The sequence below is a fragment of the Acipenser ruthenus genome, chromosome 32 (assembly GCF_902713425.1).
Source record: "Acipenser ruthenus chromosome 32, fAciRut3.2 maternal haplotype, whole genome shotgun sequence".
In the NCBI taxonomy this organism is placed as follows: Eukaryota; Metazoa; Chordata; class Actinopteri; order Acipenseriformes; family Acipenseridae; genus Acipenser; species Acipenser ruthenus.
Genome location: NC_081220.1, coordinates 5,126,182 through 5,149,864, shown reverse-complemented (window position 1 = coordinate 5,149,864; position 23,683 = coordinate 5,126,182). Strand labels below are relative to the sequence as shown.

Genomic DNA, 23,683 nt, shown 5'->3' with positions numbered 1-23,683 from the left:
AGATATCTTTCATAGACAAAAAGGTTGTAACATAATTGAGTACATTTGTAAACAATCCGCCAGTAGCAGACATTATCTCAAAGCGCTATCATTTATTTTCAGCTCTTATGAAAGACAAGTATGCTTGCACATTATATCACAGATAACATGATAATCCTAGCTCTTCATTTAATCCCTCGGGTTGTACCGTATGGAAATAGAAATCCATTTGGATTCACATTGTAATAGTTTTTGATCGAGATTATCACCTCCTCAAGCTTGAAATATTTTTTGTATGCCACGGTATTTAAGATCTGAAACGGAATGTTTGGCATCTATAAAATGTCTAGCTAGTGGTGAGTGGATATCTTTTCTCCTAATTGAACTTTTATGATCGCTCATTAATGTGCAATCGTAACTGTCTAGTACTTTTACCAACATGCTGTAAATGGCAAGGACAAGAAATCAAATAAATGACATGAGTTTGTGACACCGACCACATATAATGGGGTAAGAAACTCCCATCTGCAACTTAATTGTTTGCAGTTAGTCTGGCAGGACACCTTAATCCAAAATGTAATTATCTCAAAGTGGTCACATACTTGTTCAATTAAGAATTATAAAAAAGTGGGTATACACCTTTCCCTTTGTGCATCTGTGCAATTTTGTCTATCATGGCTTCAGATTCTACCACACTCTCGCCCATTGCTGTTACTGACACTGGTTGTTCAGACCCTGTTGCTTTTACTGACATAAATGCACCTGTGGTGACTAGGAGGGATCAAACAGATCATTTAGCTTCTTCTCTTAGTCTCTTATATCTGAGTGAGCCAGAGAGTGAAGATGAAGGAGACTTGGTTAATAGTGTACAGGAGTTGGAACAAGTGAAACAGGATATACAAGCCATAAATGACCGTATAAGGAATGTAGAGCAGGATGTACATCAAGCTCAAACGAGTAGCTTTAATCGGGAGGAGATATTCAGAGAGCAGGTGCGAACACGTTTTGGGCAAACTGAAGAATTTGTAGTACAGCCTGTGTTAAAATTGGAAAAGGCTATTATTGATTCTTTAGGCAAGCGAGATAAAGCTTGGGAGCATAAACTTAACAAATTAGCCAGAAAGGCTAGTATCCCTTTATTGTCTTCGGTTCCAGCTGTGAACCAGGCTGAGAAGCATTACCTAGTGAAGGAAGAGGGTCAAAGTTGCCTATTAGAATTAATTTTCCAGAATTTGGTACAGATGAACAAACATCTGACGCAATGATATATGTGGAGCTGTGTGAGGAGTTTTTAGCCTTGCGCCCTATGTCTGACCCTGGATTGATGGCTACCTTGTCGTCTGTTCTGAAAGGATCAACAAAAAGTTGGTGGATTGCGGAACGCCACAATTTACATTCATGGTATGCTTTTAAAATCTCTTTTTTTAGGCTTTTTTTACCCTCCGATTTCCAAACCGAAATAGAAGATCGACTGAGGAACAGAGTGCAGTCCCCCCAGGAGTGCATTTGAGATTCTGCCGATGACTATCGTGCCTTGTGCATTAAGTGGAGACCTGAAGATTGAAGAAGCAGACGTGGTGCACCGAATCCTCAATAATGCCAATCCCAAACTTGCTAGTGGGCTGCGTGGGGCAATTAAGTCTGTGTCTGAGCTCGTGCAGGTGGGCACGATGATTGAGAGAGACTGGGCTAATCAAAAGGAATATTGGGCGAAGGTGAATAACAAGAACCTTCCATAGTCACGCCCACAAAAGAAGCCAAAGAAACTGGCAGAGGTGAGTGTTATCCACAGCAGGCCTAAAAAAACGTTTAATGAAACCTGGCCTGGATGTTTTATCACTTTTAGCAGTGCAGATAGAAGCAAGAGGGGTTTGCGGACAAGCTTTACTGGACACAGGTAGCACATACTCTCTAATCTGCTGCAAGCTATGGAAGGGGCTTTGCCGTCCAGAAGAAGAACTGACACCTTGTGCGGAGCAGCAGTTTTCCTTGGCAAATGGAACCTCTCACACAGCAATGGGTAAAGCTCACGTTACTTTCAGCTTTCATGACACGTTCTGGTCAATTCCTGTTTTCATCCTGGCAGATAAAGACCTGGCGTTTCCTATCGTCCTCGGGCTGGATTTTCTCGACAAGACCAAGACAAGAATTGACGTGGCAAATAGAAAGTATGGAGTTTGGAATGGAGGGAGATATATCTTTCATCTCTTCCTGGAAAAGACAGCATGGGAACAGGCATGGCGTCCCAGAGACTTGTTGCCCAGAATCTGTTTGCATTATGCGCTTCCACCTCAGAGCCCAAAAACTATCACGGCGCACATTAGCACTATTATCACAGAACCATCAGGTGCGTTGAGTGATTTATTGTCGTTGTTATGACCTGACCTTGTGGGAGTGATGAGGCAGTGGACACGGGTGTGTTCAAACCAGTTGGGAAGAACCAATGTTACAAAGCATGTAATACATACCATTGATGAAGTTCCTGTGCGTTCACGTGCCTATAGAGTCTCTCCACAGAAGCGAGCCATCATTGAGCATTATCTGCACCAGATGAAAGAGGATGGGGTTATTGAACCTTCGACTTCCGCCTGGGCTTCTCCTGTTGTGCTGGTGCCTAAGGCAGATGGATCTTGGCGTTTTTGTGTGGATTATCGGCGGATTAACGTAAAAACACATTTTGATGCATACCCCATGCCCCTGATACATGATATCCTCTAGTCTTTTAACCCTTTGCAGTCCATTTATTAAGTGTGCGTCAGGTGCGTCAGGTCCAATTTATTTTCACACGTGCAGTTAATTTTAGACGTGCTGTTTAAAAGTATTTTTTTCCACAGTCAAACAGGTTTAAAAGGCCCTGCATATCAACAAAGCACTCACTAGGCATCTCCAGCCCCTCCCCACCCTTTCGTTCGCTATCGCTTTCACATATGCTAAGAAATAAATAATAATAATAATAATAGTCGTACATCCCGATCAATCATCTCCTGATCACTCGTTTTATCACCAAACTCCTCAATAATGCAATCCAAGTCATTATTTTATTACTATAACATCTCAAAAAGCTCGGCAAATGTCCGTGATAGTCTCTGTGCACTGCTACAGTAACAGCCAGCTTGTTTCCTTATGACCGCCCATATGGGATGCTAGGGGCAAGTATGACTATTAAAGATACGCCTTTTTTTTATTGGCTTGTCTCGGATCCTGTTGCTCCCACTCGGCTATTGAATGGTTTTCTTGGCTTTTTCCGGAGAAAAAACGACTAGAAAGCTGTTTTTTGCGTTTTTTGATGTCGGACAGGGTCCGACAATGGACCGGATAGTTATAATTGCAATGTCGGACCAGATCTGACATAGGACCACAAAGGGTTAAAGGAGCTAGTGTTTTCAGTTCTCTTGACCTACAGTCAGGGTACTGGCAAGTGACGATGGCTGAGGATAGCAAGAAGAAGACTGCCTTTACCAGCCCTTTTGGATTGTTTCAATTCCACGTTATGCCTTTTGGATTGAAGAACGCCTCTGCCACGTTTCAGCGGCTAATGGAACAGGTCCTCGGTGAATTAAAGGGAGTATCTTGTTTTGTTTATATTGATGATACTAATGTGTATTCAAGGACGGAGGAGCAGCACTTAAGGGACCTTGGAGAGGTTTTTAAGAGATTACACCAAGCTCACCTTTCTTTAAATTTAAAGAAGTGTCATTTGTTTAATCACACTTTGACTTTTTTAGGTCATGTGGTTTCGGGAGATGGCATTTCTGCAGATCCAAAAAAATTAGATGCCATTCAGTCTTACCCTGAGCCCACAAACCTGAAGGAGGTCCAGCGGTTTTGGGAGTTGACCGGATGGTACCATAAATTCATTCCAGGTTTTGCTGACATCGCAGTACCCTTAAATAACCCGAAGAAGAAGGACATGCTGTGGAATTGGACTACAGAGTGTCATGAGAGCTGGATGAAACTCAAAGCAGCACTACAGTCTCCACCCATCCTCACGCATCCTGATCTTTCTAAACCTTTTAAGGTCTACACAGATGTCAGTGATGTGGGGTTGGGCGCAGTGATGGCTCAGAACTTTGATGATGGAGAGCATGTTATTGCCTTCTCATCCCGAATCCTCAGTAGTGCTGAAAAGAACTATTCCATTTCAGAGAAGGAGTGTTTGGCAATCGTTTGGGCTGTGGAGAAATGGTGTTATTTCTTGGAAGGAATACAATTATTATTATTATTTATTTCTTAGCAGATCCCTTATCCAGGGCGACTTACAATCGTAAGCAAATACATTTCAAGTGTTACAGTACAAGTAATACAATATGAGCAAGATAAATGCAATGACTTTGGTTCAAGCAAGTACAAGTGTGACAAAATACAATTCAATAATACAGCAGATAACAGTGACAGTGATAGTTACGTCAAGATATGATTAAATACAAAATACTACAAATTAAACACTTGGCAGATTACAGTATTCTGAAGTACAGGATTAAATGCAGTAAAATAGGGGGCAGATAAGAGCAAATAAAGCGCATTTATGGGAGGATGATAGTGTCCCAGAGGAAAAACAGAGGAGTTCTACAGGTGCTGTCTGAAGAGGTGAGTCTTAAGGAGGCGCCGGAATGTGTTCAGGGACTGGGTGGTCCTGACATCTGTAGGTAGGTCATTCCACCACTGCGGAGTGAGGGTGGAGAAGGAGCGGGCTCTGGAGGCAGGGGAGCGTAGAGGAGGTAGAGCCAGTCCTCTAGTGCAGGAGGAGCGGAGAGGTCGAGTGGGGGTGTAGGGAGAGATGAGGGTCTGGAGGTAGCTGGGTGCAGTCTGGTCAATTTGAAGTTGTAACCGACCATGCAGCTCTAGCCTGGGCCTTCAATTGTCCAAAGACATCCTCCCGGCTCACTAGATGGACACTCAGACTTCAACAATTTGACTTCACTGTGCTGTATCGAAAAGGAAGTCTCAATACCGTTCCTGATGCTTTATCGAAGGTTCCAGTATCTGGTCCATCCAATATTGCAGTCTACTCCAGCAATTCACAGAGCTTCAGCTTGGATTTGCCTGTTTTGTTTGACGAAATTGCGGCCTCTCAGTCAAGGGATAAGAACATCCAGGAGATCCTCGGTTCATTAACATCTTCCAACACCACCACCAAACCTGACCGCATCACCTATGTGGAACACCAGGGAGTTGTATATAGGCGGGTACCAATCAAAGGCGATGCATTCAAGTTTCAGCTTGTGGTCCCCTGAGTTAACATCAACTTTCTTACAATACTTCCACAACAATCCACTAGGGGGACATCTGGGCAGGCTAAAGACACTTCTCAGAATGCTGGAGGTGGCCTGGTGGCCAGAGATTCGCAAGGAAACTTGGAGACATACTAAGGAATGCCAGACCTGTCAGCAGTATAAGGCATCGAACACAAAACCTGCAGGAATTTTACAATCCACCACTGTTCCCGAACAGAGAGAAATGCTTAGAATCGACCTGATGGGCCCATTTCCCCGCAGTAAGAGCGGTAACACCATACTTGTGGTAGTTGTTGATTATTACTCAAAATGGGTTGAGTTTTTTTCCATTATGAGATGGCAAGACTCCCCGGATTATTAACATCCTGATTAGGGACATCTTTACTCGATGGGGCACACCACGCTATTTGGTGTCTGACAGAGGGAGCCAGTTCACCAGTCAACTCCTGAAAGGTATCTGTAAGACCTGGGGAGTTGTGAACAAGCTCACTACAGCATACCACCTGCAAATCAACCTCAAAGAACTTATAAACCGCTCGGTGAAGACAATGATCACCTCTTATGTGGGGAATAACCATGAAGAAAGGGATAAGTGGATTTACTGATTCCGATTCGCCATCAATTCTGCTCGCCAGGAATCCACAGGATTTAGTCCCACTTAATGGGCATTGGGGAGAAGATTAAAAGGGCCATTGGATCGGCTTTGTAATGTAGCTCCCCAGCAAGAGTCGTTAAGACAAAACTTACTTGAAAGGCAACAGCTGTTAGTTCATTAGGTGGTTAGTAATGTAGATAAGGCTCAGACTAGGCAGGCCAATTATTACAACTCCAAACGTAAATATGTAACATTTGAGGAGGGTGATTTGGTCTGGGTTAGGTCACACCCTTTATCTGAAGCTGCTTCTAAGTTTTCAGCTAAGCTTGCACCCAAATGGACTGGTCCATTTACAGTAATGAAGCGACTTGGACCGGTTAATTATCAAGTGCAGTTTGGTGATCACAAGTGTGACACCTTAAATGTAGTTAACTTAAAACCCTACTTTGGTTTTAAACCCAGTTGTGCCTCTTGTTTGGGGGGGGGGGGGAAATATGTGACACCGACCACATATAATGCAGTAAGAAACTCCCCATCTGCAACTTAATTGATTGCAGTTAGTCTGGCCAGACACCTTAATCCGAAATGTAATTATCTCAAATTGGTCACAAACTTGTTCAATTAAGAATTATAAAAAAGTGGGTATACAACCTTAAGAGGGGTAGTATAAAAGCACAGGTCTATCTATCAAGGTGGGTGGGTTTTTTTCTACTTTTTGACCTCCTGCTGCCTCTGCACCTGTGCTCCTGATTGAATTTTCTAAGAAGCCTATGTACTCTGTAATTGCTGGATAAAGCGACATGTGGATACAAAATTATGCCATTAGCAGGAAATGATCTGAAAGCTAAAAGAGGATTCGCATCATCAAAGTGGTGAGACCATTCCTTTTTACCAATTTTCATTGCTGGATTTGTTTACTTTGTTGCTTTGCTTCGTTTCATTGTTGGATTTGTTTATTTTGTAACTTTGTTTTGTTGTGTGCATTGGATTATGTTTTTTTGCTTCTTACCTGGAGCTGGACTTATCTCAAGGAGTTTGGGCCCAACAATATATCTATTTATATCTCTCTCTGTCTGTCCTGTGCTTGTTTTTCATAACACATTGTTTTGCTCAATTGAGTGTGTGGATATGGGTACATGTAGATATATTTCCGCTGAGATGCATTAAAGGATAGTTTGTTTAGAACCATGGATTCAGGTTTTTTATGTCAGTTGGTTTGGTTAAGACTTTCTTTAAGATTACTCTTAATAATCTTTTTTCTTTCTAAAGATACATAGATTGGCCTTAGTCTTTCAAATAAAACCTTTACAAGTTGAAGCACAGGTCATCACTTGTGAGATACTGTACTCTTTTTTTTCATTGTATGGCAGACATTATCTCACATTATCTCTAGTTTCAAACGCATTATCAAAGGCGGCACAATTACGACATGGAAAAAATCCAGTATATTTGTCCAGTACACCCAGATCTCTCGAACATTAAAATGAGTCAGCCCTTAAAAAAACACTGTCCGTGTTCATTTCTGTGTATATGACATTGTCTATACACAATACCTGTCATGTAAGCCGATTGGTATCAAACCGATCAAAATTAATGTCTCCGTGTTTTCAGTCAGATTGATAGTTTTAATCAATCATCGAAAAAGCAGCAGTGCTTTGTAACTGTAGTTCGTCATGCGGACCTTTTGGTAAGATACCCACTCAGAACATGTCCGCTTCCTCCAGCCCCCTAAGGAACACTGGAGGGGTCAAAAGCGAACACTCTCACTCTTACTCATGGATAGCGAGTCCAAACACTTTAAAAACGCATTTCGCTAGCAAATCGCTATAGAAATGATCCCTGAAAGTATTGTTTTATGGGCAAGTGGCCGACCGTCTCCCTCCAACTCTGAGTGGCACCGGTAGCTGTGCCGCTGACAAATAAACAGGAGCTTTCATATAATGCAATTGCTGTTGCCCAGTGAGGTGTTACAACAACATTTCAAACTCATTCCAGACTGCAGGCGGTTAAAAGCTTAATTGGGTTCAAGTTTCTCGTATGATTTAAAAAGTAGGAGCCAGTTGCCTCATTTGCATTGTCTGCCTTCCTCCTTTGCACTGTGAAGTCTATCAAATTTGTGCTTAAAATCTGAATACGATTCCCATTTGAATCGTATATATTTGGTTTCCATTTTAGCTCTATGCATATACACTGTTCTGTTGAGCTCCCAGGGTGTTATCAAATAAAACACCATAATCGGATAGCACGATCGGCTGTTAATCGAAATTTTGGTGTTTCAAGCCCACGCAGAGATGATGCTTTTTGCATTTCTTTATCGCATTAGAAAATGGCACTATAATACGTTTTTATTTCCTCCAATTACACTGAAGAAAAAAATGTGCTGTTTTTTTAATTCAAAAAATTAATTAAGAAAAAATAACCCTAGTCGTGCTGTTTGCAAAAACCCGGGATCGAAGCAGGGACCGTTACAGTCTAATGCTCTCCCAACTGAGCTATTTCAGCTTGACGCGATTTTGCTATCGAGACAGCATTCTTTTTGTCAATCGCCTTTTTGTCAAGCCATTAAACCTGCATGTAATGAGAAACGTTCAACAGTTTGGAAACACCACAATAGAATCCAATGCCTTTGCAAATGTGTTTCCAAACTGTTAGTTTTTCTCCCAAATGCGGTTTCTCAAAAAATGGTTTTGCCTACTTTTTATTATTATTATTACTTTTTCCAGAGTAAGACCAAAAGGCAAACATCCAGGAAATAGTTAAACACTGCTAAAGCGCTTGAACTGTCTCAACAAACGTTTAGCTCTAAAACGTGTACATTAAAAGTCTATTAACATCTTTAACACAATCATCTGTGTTCCAATAGCGGTTAATCCACATGGTGATCAATAAAGTGAATGCTGGCTTTGTTCACATATTCGCAAGACGTTTTCACGATTCACGCATATTCTGAACAAGCACACTAGAATATGGTAATGAAAGGACAGGAAAATAACTGCTTTATTGGCTCTGGTCTTGTATCGTCACCTTGATTACTCTCCATAAGAAAGTGGCATTACAAAAACCTAATTATGTAAGGTTCCCAATGCGCAAATACGCAGCATAATTAAACTTCTTCACAATCTTAAATCTTCCCACATGAATGTCAAATACGTACTGACAAGTACGGCCCTTTCCCAATTTAACACTCTGCTGTGTTTGAACACCAACGATGGCTTGGATATGATGTATTAAACCACGATACTATTGTTCCCACTTTCTTTATTACTACCAAATGTGCTTTTCGTGTCAGCCCTTGTGGCCTAATGGATAAGGCACTTGCTTTCTAAGCCATGGATTGTGGTTTCGAGTCCCATCTGGGGTGTGATTTTGTTATAGGAGGCTGTGTGGTCCAGTGGTTAAAGATAAATGGCTTTTAACCAGGAGGTCCCCCTGGTACAAATCCCACCTCAGCCACTGACTCATTGTGTGACCCTGAGCAAGTCACTTAACCTCCTTGTGCTCCGTTTTTTGGGTGAGATGTAAATGTAAGTGACTCTACAGCTGATGCATAGTTCACACACCCTAGTCTCTGTAAGTCGCCACGGATAAAGGGTCTGCTAAATAAATAATAATAAAATGAACATAATTATGGTAAGTTTTATTGGCATGTGATATTTTGTAGATCTTGTTATCTGCTTAGTCCGCTCACGCTAGCCAGAACGTTCTCGAGTGCTCTGGCAGCAGCCATGAAGCAAGTCAGTTTTTCAGTTGAAATAAATAACTACTTTGTTTTTGTGGATGGGGGTGGTTTGAAAAGATCAGTTAAATAGCTACGTATTTTGAAATAAAGATGTATTCATTATTATGAACGTTAACAGAAAGTATATTGTATTTACTTTTCCCACGTGTGCTTGCCTTGTACAAATCTGACAGTTTCAACAAAGGCATTTGACTTGGGTTCATTAGTTAGCCTATACTGCCATCTACAGCATTACTGCGGGAGCCGTTTACTTCTTTTGGATATTTTCACAACTAACCGTGCGAGCACGTAGTCGTGGCCGAGTGGTTAAGGCGATGGACTTGAAATCCATTGGGGTTTCCCCGCGCAGGTTCAAATCCTGCCGACTACGTAAGCTTTGTTTTTAATTGATTGTATGTGTTCATTGTTAATACATGTTTAAAGCTCAGGAAGTCTGAAATATTACTGGTTGTACTTCATATCGCTTCGGTTCATTTTGTTAAAGAATGTTCATTTTGGCACCATTACAAATGCTGTGGTTTCTTTAAAGAAGAAAAGCCGTGGCCCGTACGGGGATCGAACCCGCGACCTTGGCGTTATTAGCACCACGCTCTAACCAACTGAGCTAACCGGCCACACACTGAAAACTTGATACTAGAACCCGAGGAAAATAAGTCCTGCGGACATTATGATTGTTCTACCAAGATGTTCTCATGTTAAACAACAATAACACATTCAAAGTATTGGAAAGGCATAATTAGAGGCCTCGTCATAAGGAGGCAGTTTAACAGTGTGAAGGATGTGGTGAGGTGCAGGCTTGCGGTGACTTTCTCTCATTTAACGACCTTGTGATTTGAATACTAACAAGAAAAACAAATCAAATTACCAAGCATTCGGTGGACGTTTTAAGAATAAACAAACAGATTTGTCAGAAGTGGGATTCGAACCCATGCCTCCAGAGAGACTGCGACCTGAACGCAGCGCCTTAGACCGCTCAGCCATCCTGACTTACACCGACGACTTTGCACAACACTGCAGTACACTGCTGAACCTCCAATGTCTGACGCTACAGTAAATGACCTGGTGTGTGCTTGAACTTATTCTTTATCTGTTTATATTAAGGAGGGCGACCTGTTTCGTCGCATTTTATATGGGATCACAAGGACACTCCTCTTACAGAAAGAAAATATACATCAAACAGAGTGATCGCTTCACGGTTAGAAACAAATCAGAACAGTCTGTTAGCAAATTAACTTCATGAAAAAACCACACAGGCATTACATAAATGTTACAGATATCTTTCATAGACAAAAAGGTTGTAACATAATTGAGTACATTTGTAAACAATCCGCCAGTAGCAGACATTATCTCAAAGCGCTATCATTTATTTTCAGCTCTTATGAAAGACAAGTATGCTTGCACATTATATCACAGATAACATGATAATCCTAGCTCTTCATTTAATCCCTCGGGTTGTACCGTATGGAAATAGAAATCCATTTGGATTCACATTGTAATAGTTTTTGATCGAGATTATCACCTCCTCAAGCTTGAAATATTTTTTGTATGCCACGGTATTTAAGATCTGAAACGGAATGTTTGGCATCTATAAAATGTCTAGCTAGTGGTGAGTGGATATCTTTTCTCCTAATTGAACTTTTATGATCGCTCATTAATGTGCAATCGTAACTGTCTAGTACTTTTACCAACATGCTGTAAATGGCAAGGACAAGAAATCAAATAAATGACATGAGTTTGTGACACCGACCACATATAATGGGGTAAGAAACTCCCATCTGCAACTTAATTGTTTGCAGTTAGTCTGGCAGGACACCTTAATCCAAAATGTAATTATCTCAAAGTGGTCACATACTTGTTCAATTAAGAATTATAAAAAAGTGGGTATACACCTTTCCCTTTGTGCATCTGTGCAATTTTGTCTATCATGGCTTCAGATTCTACCACACTCTCGCCCATTGCTGTTACTGACACTGGTTGTTCAGACCCTGTTGCTTTTACTGACATAAATGCACCTGTGGTGACTAGGAGGGATCAAACAGATCATTTAGCTTCTTCTCTTAGTCTCTTATATCTGAGTGAGCCAGAGAGTGAAGATGAAGGAGACTTGGTTAATAGTGTACAGGAGTTGGAACAAGTGAAACAGGATATACAAGCCATAAATGACCGTATAAGGAATGTAGAGCAGGATGTACATCAAGCTCAAACGAGTAGCTTTAATCGGGAGGAGATATTCAGAGAGCAGGTGCGAACACGTTTTGGGCAAACTGAAGAATTTGTAGTACAGCCTGTGTTAAAATTGGAAAAGGCTATTATTGATTCTTTAGGCAAGCGAGATAAAGCTTGGGAGCATAAACTTAACAAATTAGCCAGAAAGGCTAGTATCCCTTTATTGTCTTCGGTTCCAGCTGTGAACCAGGCTGAGAAGCATTACCTAGTGAAGGAAGAGGGTCAAAGTTGCCTATTAGAATTAATTTTCCAGAATTTGGTACAGATGAACAAACATCTGACGCAATGATATATGTGGAGCTGTGTGAGGAGTTTTTAGCCTTGCGCCCTATGTCTGACCCTGGATTGATGGCTACCTTGTCGTCTGTTCTGAAAGGATCAACAAAAAGTTGGTGGATTGCGGAACGCCACAATTTACATTCATGGTATGCTTTTAAAATCTCTTTTTTTAGGCTTTTTTTACCCTCCGATTTCCAAACCGAAATAGAAGATCGACTGAGGAACAGAGTGCAGTCCCCCCAGGAGTGCATTTGAGATTCTGCCGATGACTATCGTGCCTTGTGCATTAAGTGGAGACCTGAAGATTGAAGAAGCAGACGTGGTGCACCGAATCCTCAATAATGCCAATCCCAAACTTGCTAGTGGGCTGCGTGGGGCAATTAAGTCTGTGTCTGAGCTCGTGCAGGTGGGCACGATGATTGAGAGAGACTGGGCTAATCAAAAGGAATATTGGGCGAAGGTGAATAACAAGAACCTTCCATAGTCACGCCCACAAAAGAAGCCAAAGAAACTGGCAGAGGTGAGTGTTATCCACAGCAGGCCTAAAAAAACGTTTAATGAAACCTGGCCTGGATGTTTTATCACTTTTAGCAGTGCAGATAGAAGCAAGAGGGGTTTGCGGACAAGCTTTACTGGACACAGGTAGCACATACTCTCTAATCTGCTGCAAGCTATGGAAGGGGCTTTGCCGTCCAGAAGAAGAACTGACACCTTGTGCGGAGCAGCAGTTTTCCTTGGCAAATGGAACCTCTCACACAGCAATGGGTAAAGCTCACGTTACTTTCAGCTTTCATGACACGTTCTGGTCAATTCCTGTTTTCATCCTGGCAGATAAAGACCTGGCGTTTCCTATCGTCCTCGGGCTGGATTTTCTCGACAAGACCAAGACAAGAATTGACGTGGCAAATAGAAAGTATGGAGTTTGGAATGGAGGGAGATATATCTTTCATCTCTTCCTGGAAAAGACAGCATGGGAACAGGCATGGCGTCCCAGAGACTTGTTGCCCAGAATCTGTTTGCATTATGCGCTTCCACCTCAGAGCCCAAAAACTATCACGGCGCACATTAGCACTATTATCACAGAACCATCAGGTGCGTTGAGTGATTTATTGTCGTTGTTATGACCTGACCTTGTGGGAGTGATGAGGCAGTGGACACGGGTGTGTTCAAACCAGTTGGGAAGAACCAATGTTACAAAGCATGTAATACATACCATTGATGAAGTTCCTGTGCGTTCACGTGCCTATAGAGTCTCTCCACAGAAGCGAGCCATCATTGAGCATTATCTGCACCAGATGAAAGAGGATGGGGTTATTGAACCTTCGACTTCCGCCTGGGCTTCTCCTGTTGTGCTGGTGCCTAAGGCAGATGGATCTTGGCGTTTTTGTGTGGATTATCGGCGGATTAACGTAAAAACACATTTTGATGCATACCCCATGCCCCTGATACATGATATCCTCTAGTCTTTTAACCCTTTGCAGTCCATTTATTAAGTGTGCGTCAGGTGCGTCAGGTCCAATTTATTTTCACACGTGCAGTTAATTTTAGACGTGCTGTTTAAAAGTATTTTTTTCCACAGTCAAACAGGTTTAAAAGGCCCTGCATATCAACAAAGCACTCACTAGGCATCTCCAGCCCCTCCCCACCCTTTCGTTCGCTATCGCTTTCACATATGCTAAGAAATAAATAATAATAATAATAATAGTCGTACATCCCGATCAATCATCTCCTGATCACTCGTTTTATCACCAAACTCCTCAATAATGCAATCCAAGTCATTATTTTATTACTATAACATCTCAAAAAGCTCGGCAAATGTCCGTGATAGTCTCTGTGCACTGCTACAGTAACAGCCAGCTTGTTTCCTTATGACCGCCCATATGGGATGCTAGGGGCAAGTATGACTATTAAAGATACGCCTTTTTTTTATTGGCTTGTCTCGGATCCTGTTGCTCCCACTCGGCTATTGAATGGTTTTCTTGGCTTTTTCCGGAGAAAAAACGACTAGAAAGCTGTTTTTTGCGTTTTTTGATGTCGGACAGGGTCCGACAATGGACCGGATAGTTATAATTGCAATGTCGGACCAGATCTGACATAGGACCACAAAGGGTTAAAGGAGCTAGTGTTTTCAGTTCTCTTGACCTACAGTCAGGGTACTGGCAAGTGACGATGGCTGAGGATAGCAAGAAGAAGACTGCCTTTACCAGCCCTTTTGGATTGTTTCAATTCCACGTTATGCCTTTTGGATTGAAGAACGCCTCTGCCACGTTTCAGCGGCTAATGGAACAGGTCCTCGGTGAATTAAAGGGAGTATCTTGTTTTGTTTATATTGATGATACTAATGTGTATTCAAGGACGGAGGAGCAGCACTTAAGGGACCTTGGAGAGGTTTTTAAGAGATTACACCAAGCTCACCTTTCTTTAAATTTAAAGAAGTGTCATTTGTTTAATCACACTTTGACTTTTTTAGGTCATGTGGTTTCGGGAGATGGCATTTCTGCAGATCCAAAAAAATTAGATGCCATTCAGTCTTACCCTGAGCCCACAAACCTGAAGGAGGTCCAGCGGTTTTGGGAGTTGACCGGATGGTACCATAAATTCATTCCAGGTTTTGCTGACATCGCAGTACCCTTAAATAACCCGAAGAAGAAGGACATGCTGTGGAATTGGACTACAGAGTGTCATGAGAGCTGGATGAAACTCAAAGCAGCACTACAGTCTCCACCCATCCTCACGCATCCTGATCTTTCTAAACCTTTTAAGGTCTACACAGATGTCAGTGATGTGGGGTTGGGCGCAGTGATGGCTCAGAACTTTGATGATGGAGAGCATGTTATTGCCTTCTCATCCCGAATCCTCAGTAGTGCTGAAAAGAACTATTCCATTTCAGAGAAGGAGTGTTTGGCAATCGTTTGGGCTGTGGAGAAATGGTGTTATTTCTTGGAAGGAATACAATTATTATTATTATTTATTTCTTAGCAGATCCCTTATCCAGGGCGACTTACAATCGTAAGCAAATACATTTCAAGTGTTACAGTACAAGTAATACAATATGAGCAAGATAAATGCAATGACTTTGGTTCAAGCAAGTACAAGTGTGACAAAATACAATTCAATAATACAGCAGATAACAGTGACAGTGATAGTTACGTCAAGATATGATTAAATACAAAATACTACAAATTAAACACTTGGCAGATTACAGTATTCTGAAGTACAGGATTAAATGCAGTAAAATAGGGGGCAGATAAGAGCAAATAAAGCGCATTTATGGGAGGATGATAGTGTCCCAGAGGAAAAACAGAGGAGTTCTACAGGTGCTGTCTGAAGAGGTGAGTCTTAAGGAGGCGCCGGAATGTGTTCAGGGACTGGGTGGTCCTGACATCTGTAGGTAGGTCATTCCACCACTGCGGAGTGAGGGTGGAGAAGGAGCGGGCTCTGGAGGCAGGGGAGCGTAGAGGAGGTAGAGCCAGTCCTCTAGTGCAGGAGGAGCGGAGAGGTCGAGTGGGGGTGTAGGGAGAGATGAGGGTCTGGAGGTAGCTGGGTGCAGTCTGGTCAATTTGAAGTTGTAACCGACCATGCAGCTCTAGCCTGGGCCTTCAATTGTCCAAAGACATCCTCCCGGCTCACTAGATGGACACTCAGACTTCAACAATTTGACTTCACTGTGCTGTATCGAAAAGGAAGTCTCAATACCGTTCCTGATGCTTTATCGAAGGTTCCAGTATCTGGTCCATCCAATATTGCAGTCTACTCCAGCAATTCACAGAGCTTCAGCTTGGATTTGCCTGTTTTGTTTGACGAAATTGCGGCCTCTCAGTCAAGGGATAAGAACATCCAGGAGATCCTCGGTTCATTAACATCTTCCAACACCACCACCAAACCTGACCGCATCACCTATGTGGAACACCAGGGAGTTGTATATAGGCGGGTACCAATCAAAGGCGATGCATTCAAGTTTCAGCTTGTGGTCCCCTGAGTTAACATCAACTTTCTTACAATACTTCCACAACAATCCACTAGGGGGACATCTGGGCAGGCTAAAGACACTTCTCAGAATGCTGGAGGTGGCCTGGTGGCCAGAGATTCGCAAGGAAACTTGGAGACATACTAAGGAATGCCAGACCTGTCAGCAGTATAAGGCATCGAACACAAAACCTGCAGGAATTTTACAATCCACCACTGTTCCCGAACAGAGAGAAATGCTTAGAATCGACCTGATGGGCCCATTTCCCCGCAGTAAGAGCGGTAACACCATACTTGTGGTAGTTGTTGATTATTACTCAAAATGGGTTGAGTTTTTTTCCATTATGAGATGGCAAGACTCCCCGGATTATTAACATCCTGATTAGGGACATCTTTACTCGATGGGGCACACCACGCTATTTGGTGTCTGACAGAGGGAGCCAGTTCACCAGTCAACTCCTGAAAGGTATCTGTAAGACCTGGGGAGTTGTGAACAAGCTCACTACAGCATACCACCTGCAAATCAACCTCAAAGAACTTATAAACCGCTCGGTGAAGACAATGATCACCTCTTATGTGGGGAATAACCATGAAGAAAGGGATAAGTGGATTTACTGATTCCGATTCGCCATCAATTCTGCTCGCCAGGAATCCACAGGATTTAGTCCCACTTAATGGGCATTGGGGAGAAGATTAAAAGGGCCATTGGATCGGCTTTGTAATGTAGCTCCCCAGCAAGAGTCGTTAAGACAAAACTTACTTGAAAGGCAACAGCTGTTAGTTCATTAGGTGGTTAGTAATGTAGATAAGGCTCAGACTAGGCAGGCCAATTATTACAACTCCAAACGTAAATATGTAACATTTGAGGAGGGTGATTTGGTCTGGGTTAGGTCACACCCTTTATCTGAAGCTGCTTCTAAGTTTTCAGCTAAGCTTGCACCCAAATGGACTGGTCCATTTACAGTAATGAAGCGACTTGGACCGGTTAATTATCAAGTGCAGTTTGGTGATCACAAGTGTGACACCTTAAATGTAGTTAACTTAAAACCCTACTTTGGTTTTAAACCCAGTTGTGCCTCTTGTTTGGGGGGGGGGGGAAATATGTGACACCGACCACATATAATGCAGTAAGAAACTCCCCATCTGCAACTTAATTGATTGCAGTTAGTCTGGCCAGACACCTTAATCCGAAATGTAATTATCTCAAATTGGTCACAAACTTGTTCAATTAAGAATTATAAAAAAGTGGGTATACAACCTTAAGAGGGGTAGTATAAAAGCACAGGTCTATCTATCAAGGTGGGTGGTTTTTTTTTCTACTTTTTGACCTCCTGCTGCCTCTGCACCTGTGCTCCTGATTGAATTTTCTAAGAAGCCTATGTACTCTGTAATTGCTGGATAAAGCGACATGTGGATACAAAATTATGCCATTAGCAGGAAATGATCTGAAAGCTAAAAGAGGATTCGCATCATCAAAGTGGTGAGACCATTCCTTTTTACCAATTTTCATTGCTGGATTTGTTTACTTTGTTGCTTTGCTTCGTTTCATTGTTGGATTTGTTTATTTTGTAACTTTGTTTTGTTGTGTGCATTGGATTATGTTTTTTTGCTTCTTACCTGGAGCTGGACTTATCTCAAGGAGTTTGGGCCCAACAATATATCTATTTATATCTCTCTCTGTCTGTCCTGTGCTTGTTTTTCATAACACATTGTTTTGCTCAATTGAGTGTGTGGATATGGGTACATGTAGATATATTTCCGCTGAGATGCATTAAAGGATAGTTTGTTTAGAACCATGGATTCAGGTTTTTTATGTCAGTTGGTTTGGTTAAGACTTTCTTTAAGATTACTCTTAATAATCTTTTTTCTTTCTAAAGATACATAGATTGGCCTTAGTCTTTCAAATAAAACCTTTACAAGTTGAAGCACAGGTCATCACTTGTGAGATACTGTACTCTTTTTTTTCATTGTATGGCAGACATTATCTCACATTATCTCTAGTTTCAAACGCATTATCAAAGGCGGCACAATTACGACATGGAAAAAATCCAGTATATTTGTCCAGTACACCCAGATCTCTCGAACATTAAAATGAGTCAGCCCTTAAAAAAACACTGTCCGTGTTCATTTCTGTGTATATGACATTGTCTATACACAATACCTGTCATGTAAGCCGATTGGTATCAAACCGATCAAAATTAATGTCTCCGTGTTTTCAGTCAGATTGATAGTTTTAATCAATCATCGAAAAAGCAGCAGTGCTTTGTAACTGTAGTTCGTCATGCGGACCTTTTGGTAAGATACCCACTCAGAACATGTCCGCTTCCTCCAGCCCCCTAAGGAACACTGGAGGGGTCAAAAGCGAACACTCTCACTCTTACTCATGGATAGCGAGTCCAAACACTTTAAAAACGCATTTCGCTAGCAAATCGCTATAGAAATGATCCCTGAAAGTATTGTTTTATGGGCAAGTGGCCGACCGTCTCCCTCCAACTCTGAGTGGCACCGGTAGCTGTGCCGCTGACAAATAAACAGGAGCTTTCATATAATGCAATTGCTGTTGCCCAGTGAGGTGTTACAACAACATTTCAAACTCATTCCAGACTGCAGGCGGTTAAAAGCTTAATTGGGTTCAAGTTTCTCGTATGATTTAAAAAGTAGGAGCCAGTTGCCTCATTTGCATTGTCTGCCTTCCTCCTTTGCACTGTGAAGTCTATCAAATTTGTGCTTAAAATCTGAATACGATTCCCATTTGAATCGTATATATTTGGTTTCCATTTTAGCTCTATGCATACACACTGTTCTGTTGAGCTCCCAGGGTGTTATCAAATAAAACACCATAATCGGATAGCACGATCGGCTGTTAATCGAAATTTTGGTGTTTCAAGCCCACGCAGAGATGATGCTTTTTGCATTTCTTTATCGCATTAGAAAATGGCACTATAATACGTTTTTATTTCCTCCAATTACACTGAAGAAAAAAATGTGCTGTTTTTTTAATTCAAAAAATTAATTAAGAAAAAATAACCCTAGTCGTGCTGTTTGCAAAAACCCGGGATCGAAGCAGGGACCGTTACAGTCTAATGCTCTCCCAACTGAGCTATTTCAGCTTGACGCGATTTTGCTATCGAGACAGCATTCTTTTTGTCAATCGCCTTTTTGTCAAGCCATTAAACCTGCATGTAATGAGAAACGTTCAACAGTTTGGAAACACCACAATAGAATCCAATGCCTTTGCAAATGTGTTTCCAAACTGTTAGTTTTTCTCCCAAATGCGGTTTCTCAAAAAATGGTTTTGCCTACTTTTTATTATTATTATTACTTTTTCCAGAGTAAGACCAAAAGGCAAACATCCAGGAAATAGTTAAACACTGCTACAGCGCTTGAACTGTCTCAACAAACGTTTAGCTCTAAAACGTGTACATTAAAAGTCTATTAACATCTTTAACACAATCATCGGTGTTCCAATAGCGGTTAATCCACATGGTGATCAATAAAGTGAATGCTGGCTTTGTTCACATATTCGCAAGACGTTTTCACGATTCACGCATATTCTGAACAAGCACACTAGAATATGGTAATGAAAGGACACGAAAATAACTGCTTTATTGTCTCTGGTCTTGTATCGTCACCTTGATTATTGTCCGTAAGAAAGTGGCATTAATCAAAAACCTAATTATGTAAGGTTCCCATTGCGCAAATACGCAGCATATTTAAACTTCTTCACAATCTTAAATCTTCCCACATGAATGTCAAATACGTACTGACAAGTACTGCCCTTTCCCAATGTAATACTCTGCTGTGTTTGAACACCAACGATGGCTTGGATATGATGTATTAAACCACGATACTATTGTTCCCACTTTCTTTATTACTAGCAAATGTGATTTTTTTTGTCAGCCCTTGTGCCCTAATGGATAAGGCACTGGCTTTCTAAGCCATGGATTGTGGTTTCGAGTCCCATCTGGGGTGTGATTTTGTTATAGGAGGCTGTGTGGTCCAGTGGTTAAAGATAAAGGGCTTGTAACCAGGAGGTCCCCCGGTACAAATCCCACCTCAGCCACTGACTCATTGTGTGACACTGTGCAAGTCACTTAACCTCCTTGTCCTCCGTTTTTCGGGTGAGATGTAAATGTAGGTGACTCTACAGCTGATGCATAGTTCACACACCCTAGTCTCTGTAAGTCGCCACGGATAAAGGCGTCTGCTAAATAAATAATAATAAAATGAACATAATTATAGTAAGTTTTATTGGCATGTGATATTTTGTAGATCTTGTTATCTGCTTAGTCACCTCACGCTAGCCAGAACGTGCTCGAGTGCTCTGGCAGCAGCCATGAAGCAAGTCAGTTTTTCAGCTGAAATAAATATCTACTTTGTTTTTGTGGATGGGTGTTTTGAAAAGATCAGTTAAATAGCTACGTATTTTGAAATAAAGATGTATTCATTATTATGAACGTTAACAGAAAGTATATTGTATTATTATTTCCCACGTGTGCTTGACTTGTACAAATCTGATAGAGTTTCAACAAAGGCATTTGACTTGGGTTCATTATTTAGCCTATACTGCCATCTACAGCATTACTGCGGGTGTCGTTTGCTTCTTTTGACAATAATACGGCTGTTTTCACGGAAAACCGTGAGAGCATGTAGCCGTGGCTGAGTGGTTAATGAACAAACAGAGCTGTCAGAAATGGAATTCGAACCCACGCTTCCAGGGTAACTGTGATCTGAACGCAGTGCCATATCTCGCTCAACCATCCTGAATTACACACGTCTTTTTACAACATTGCAGTACACTGCTGAACCTCCGATGTCTGACGCTGCAGTAAATCAACTCGTGTGTGTGTGTACTTATTCTTTTTCTGTTTATATGAAGGAGGGCGACCTGTTTTGTCGCATTCTATATGGGATTGTAGCAGCCACACCCAGTGACACCCAGTGAGAGTCCTAATACCGACACTACTAAAAATTAATTAAAAAGGTTTGGAATAGGAATGACAACAGAATGACAAAGGCAGAATAACAATTCACAAAGCTTTATTACAATGATCCATGATTCACATAAATCAGTTCAAATAACTAACAATAAAATGTATTAAAGTTGTACTAAAAACAAGGAGGGGAAATTGAATAAAGCCAGCCAATTGCCATATTTTAAAAGCATGGGGTATTAGACCAACATATAGCAGCGATTACACTTCTCTTTAAGAGTGCTAGGTGATTGGAAACAGCTCTTCCCAGCAAGGGTTCAACAACAAAAGCCAGATTGTTAATACACACAAGTTTTAACAGTATTAGGGAACGTTAGCTGCAACATTACAGGATTAACTATATTAGAGCAATTCAACAACAATACAAGTTTAGTTAAGATAATTAGCAGCAACGTTCAGGTTTAGCAGCGGTGTAGCATAAGTAAACAGAAGCAAAAGGTGTGGGGACATTTACCTGCTGCTGGAACACTTTTAATCTAACAAAACAAAATTGATGAGACCGGGATTTAACCACACGTCTCAGAGCTTTATTCAAGAGACTAGCTCTCGAATTATCCAACACTTTACTTTTGGAATATACTCACACGGCTGTAAAACCGCAGACACAGAAACAGTGCGTCTCCAGAACACTGATCTACAGCAGCAGCACACCGAATCTCAGGTCCCACGCACCTGTCGGTACTTCCTCTCTCACCCCGCCTCATAGAAAGAAACTTTCTCACGTCAGCCCGGCTAGCTCAGTCAGTAGAGCATGAGACTCTTAATCTCAGGGTCGTGGGTTCGCGCCCCACGTTGGGCGTCCTTTTTAAATACAAATTGTAGATGTTTCTTCGAGGCAATTGAACAATGTCTGATTCTGTTCACATTGTATAAAGTATTGCAACACAATTACTTATTGGTCATTGTCATATAGCAATTGCTATTGTAAAATGTGTGCATCATTTAAAGCTATACCGATATTGAAATAAAGAATCTTACTTTCGTGGGTTGGCTTCAATCTGTTTCTTTTTTTACACTTGTCATTACATCATTCATGGAGCAAGTTAGTATGTGCGTAATAAACCCAATCGGCCCTTGATACAATAGACAACCCTAGTCTGTGCTGAAATGAAATAATGCGGTTTTCTACTATAGCAAACGCAGCTTGTCGGAATGGCCGAGTGGTCTAAGGCGCCAGACTCAAGGACGCTGTCTTTCCAAAGAATTGTGTGTTCTGGTCTCCGAATGGAGGCGTGGGTTCAAATCCCACTTCTGACAGTTCACTTTTACTTATTTTTAAAATGAATAAATCTGTTCATTTTACTATAAAAGATTGTTTCAAGGAAATCAACAGCTGATACCAAACTCTTGTCAGCACTCAATACCATTTTAATTTCCATTTTAAATCGGACTAAAATAGCGTTCCTAACACAGTTTGCATTTTTGTTGTAAACACGCTACTTGTCGATGTCACTGAAAAATATTTTGTGTAGAAACATGTTATTTAACTAAAGATTGTTTTAATATTTCAAATAACATATTACTTTGAAAAACATCTCCAATTGCCACTGGATCGTGGTCTCAGGCTGGGATGTGGACCATTGAGAACAGTATAAACAATCTATTAGTGGAAGTAGCTTACATGAGAAATGCCCTCGTTTAACATGCTAGGATGATCGACTTCGGTATTCTCCAACTGCTGTTTACATTTTCTAACACGTTATGAGAACGAATACAAAGGTTGACAGCTTCCTTGTAAGTGGGGGTAAGCACAAGTTATTTTCAGATGTAATGTCTATTTTAAACTCAATCTAGTCCTGCGTAGTGCAAAAGACATTGCTATATTTTTATATTAGTCAAGCCCTTTTTAAAGTGTTCTTAAATTGTTTTAACATTAGCAATGATCAATTTAAATGTGGTTATTGATTTAAACAACTGAACAATTGTGGGCTTGATGGTTTATTTTTTCTACGTTTCTACCGGAATGAAATACGCACTCAAAATGTGTCCCCTTCCTTCAACAACCGCCGACTGAAGATTGAAGTGGTCATTACTTGCAGCGAGTAGGTTCCCGATAACAACACTCATTGTCAGCTCGGTGCTGAGAAGAAAACACTGCCACTCCTCCTGATGGATACCGAGACCAATCCCTTCAAAACGTGTTTCATTCTAGAAATTATCCTTGCAAATATAGTCTTAACTTGTATTAGCAGACCGTCGCCCCCAACTGGCAAGCTCTACTTCATATGAAACAATGACTGGGCAACAACGAGGTGTTACATTAACAATACAAACTAACTCGAGACAGCCAAGCCGTTAAAGCATACCTTAAGTTTGTCGCGTGATACAAAAGCAAGTATTGGCATTTTTGCATTGTCTGCCTCGTCAAACAAGCTCGAGCCACAGCACACAGCGCTGCTGCATCGGGACACAGATTGTGGATTTATAAGCGACTGAATAAACGAGCTGAGACTACTTTTTAAAGAAATTGAAAACATACCTCTAGTCGAAATATTTGCTATTTAGTTAATTCAATTATTTTTTTAATTTGCAATCACAGACTACATTGCCAAAATAAAAATAAAAAACAACTGACAATCTGATTTGCTCGTATCAAGCTGCAATGAAGCCTATGAGAATCGCTGGCGTCATTAAAGGGGAATTAGCTCAAATGGTAGAGCGCTCGCTTAGC

General features: G+C 41.2%; 5 non-coding genes and 2 pseudogenes across 5 annotated transcripts; 2 read left to right on the top strand and 5 right to left on the bottom strand.

Annotated features, from left to right (window-relative positions):
- Positions 1-7,503: 7,503 nt before the first annotated feature.
- Positions 7,504-7,663, bottom strand: LOC131703500 (small nucleolar RNA U3; annotated as a pseudogene).
- A 2,172-nt stretch (positions 7,664-9,835) lies between these two features.
- trnas-uga (transfer RNA serine (anticodon UGA)) lies at positions 9,836-9,917 on the top strand. Its single transcript has one exon. It is a non-coding gene; the product is annotated as a tRNA-Ser (tRNA).
- A 170-nt stretch (positions 9,918-10,087) lies between these two features.
- Positions 10,088-10,161, bottom strand: trnai-aau (transfer RNA isoleucine (anticodon AAU)). The gene has a single exon. It is a non-coding gene; the product is annotated as a tRNA-Ile (tRNA).
- A 291-nt stretch (positions 10,162-10,452) lies between these two features.
- Positions 10,453-10,534, bottom strand: trnal-cag (transfer RNA leucine (anticodon CAG)). Its single transcript has one exon. It is a non-coding gene; the product is annotated as a tRNA-Leu (tRNA).
- Positions 10,535-18,321: 7,787 nt separating this feature from the next.
- On the bottom strand, positions 18,322-18,481 carry LOC131703499 (small nucleolar RNA U3; annotated as a pseudogene).
- Positions 18,482-22,158: 3,677 nt separating this feature from the next.
- Positions 22,159-22,269, top strand: trnal-caa (transfer RNA leucine (anticodon CAA)). The gene is made up of 2 exons: positions 22,159-22,196; positions 22,224-22,269. It is a non-coding gene; the product is annotated as a tRNA-Leu (tRNA).
- A 714-nt stretch (positions 22,270-22,983) lies between these two features.
- Positions 22,984-23,189, bottom strand: LOC131703601 (small nucleolar RNA U3). The gene has a single exon (XR_009310040.1). It is a non-coding gene; the product is annotated as a small nucleolar RNA U3 (small nucleolar RNA).
- Between the last annotated feature and the right edge of the window lie 494 nt (positions 23,190-23,683).